This window comes from Festucalex cinctus, chromosome 4 (genome assembly GCF_051991245.1).
Source record: "Festucalex cinctus isolate MCC-2025b chromosome 4, RoL_Fcin_1.0, whole genome shotgun sequence".
NCBI classification, from domain to species: Eukaryota; Metazoa; Chordata; class Actinopteri; order Syngnathiformes; family Syngnathidae; genus Festucalex; species Festucalex cinctus.
Genome location: NC_135414.1, coordinates 10,973,793 through 10,975,930, shown reverse-complemented (window position 1 = coordinate 10,975,930; position 2,138 = coordinate 10,973,793).

The window sequence follows — 2,138 nt, the reverse complement described above, 5'->3', positions numbered from 1 at the left end:
TGTATTTTGCGAAAGGATCAATAAATAAACAAATTGCTTTCTGAGGAACTGTGTGCAAATTAGACAGCTTCAAGTTTAGGTGTGGAATGTTGAGTCATACTCTAATATAAACATGGACACAATCATTATATATTTTGTCTGTTATTCAACTCAACTTTATTTATAAAGAGCTTTATAAAGCAGCATTGCTGTATACAAAGTGTTTTACATAAACATAAATATTGGTTGAGCAGTAAAGAATAAGGTAACAAAACAAGAACAAAGCAAACATTTTGAAGTGTGTATACAAGGTTTTTTTGTTTGTTTGTTTTTTACAAGTAAATACATTTTCCATCAGTAAATTAATAAGAAGTAGGCGAGTGAATAAATAAATAAATAAATGCATAAATAAGTAGACTAAACATCAACAACTGTTAGCCTGATATCGTGAATACTAAGTTGTCATTTTAGAGCCATTTTTGGTTGATTATTATTTGTTTTTATTTACTGACCATTTTGAATATTTTGAGTTGCCTGTTTTGGTTTACTGTTAAACTATCAGTGAAAGTGCCGGGAATTCCGTCTCTTGGGAAACCGGCTAGGCTCACTTATTTATTTATTTATTTATTTATCTATTTATTTATTTATTTTTCCAAGTGTTTGGGTAAAGGAGAGTCTGAAAATGGCTGCAATGAATTTATATATATATATATATATATATATATATATATATATATATATATATATATATATATATATATATATATATATATAAATATGTATATATAAATATGTATATTTCCCTTACAGACTCTCCACTCTGTATTTTGCTCCAAGAGGCCTCGAATTTGTTACTATGCTTATCCTGCACATACTCAAGACACCTTGTGCTGGATATTCAAGTTAGTGTGCTGCTGGTGTATTTTATGACATCAGCAAATTCTTGTCTTCATTGCCTACTTTCTTTCAAAATCTTCCAACTTCCATTTATTTATCTATTAGGGAAACTGTTAAGTGTTATTGTTTTTCATAATGATTTTTGAATGTTGTATTGTAAAAGTAAAAAAAAAAAAAAAAGTCCCTCAAATGACAACAGTCTACAATTACTTTACAGATGAATCAAAAGACTTTTTGATTGTTCATGTTTCTACATAAATAGTCGTAATTACTGATCATGAAAATGGGGAAAAAAATAACTATCAGACCTGACCGTTTTTTTACATAAATAGTCGTAATTACTGATCATGAAAATGGGGAAAAAAATAACTATCAGACCTGACCGTTTTTTTACATAAATAGTCGTAATTACTGATCATGAAAATGGGGAAAAAAATAACTATCAGACCTGACCGTTTTTTACATAAATAGTCGTAATTACTGATCATGAAAACGGGAAAAAAATAACTATCAGACCTGACCGTTTTTTACATAAATAGTCGTAATTACTGATCATGAAAATGGGGAAAAAAATAACTATCAGACCTGACCGTTTTTTACATAAATAGTCGTAATTACTGATCATGAAAACGGGAAAAAAATAACTATCAGACCTGACCGTTTTTTAAGGCATCACAACATGATTGGCTTTGTATTGTGTTTCACATACAGCCTCTGCTGCTGACTTTACACAGCTTGCTTTTGATTGATTTCCATCAATGCCCCACAAACACGATCTTGTTTGGATTGACTGCTGATAAGTCTAGTGGAGTCCACCTTTACCCCTCAATCACCTGGTAAAAGTTCCTGCAACCCTGAGCATTGTTGATAAGAGATGGAAGAATTTGCCCATTACATTTAAATTAGATCTGTCAAAGAATTATTTTTTTGAATCAGATTAATCATGTCTTAGAAGTTTGATTATTAATTAAAAAGGCTTTACATCAACGTTTTTTTTTTTATAACATTTTTGTTTTTTTTTGCCCTTCAATTCTGTTATGTGTTATTTTTTTGACATTTAATGTTATGCGGATGTCTTCAACATTTTTGGATCCACTGCACACTCTCATCCTCCTCTTTTTTTTTTTTTTTACTCAGTTAATTGCTTGCATAATTTAAAATGAAAACAAAAAGACCCCAGTAGTTTGACGTGGAAAAATATTCAGAATGTCATGCGCAAACATTTATTAAATGCTTTACTTTAATGCATGCAGTTACGGTTA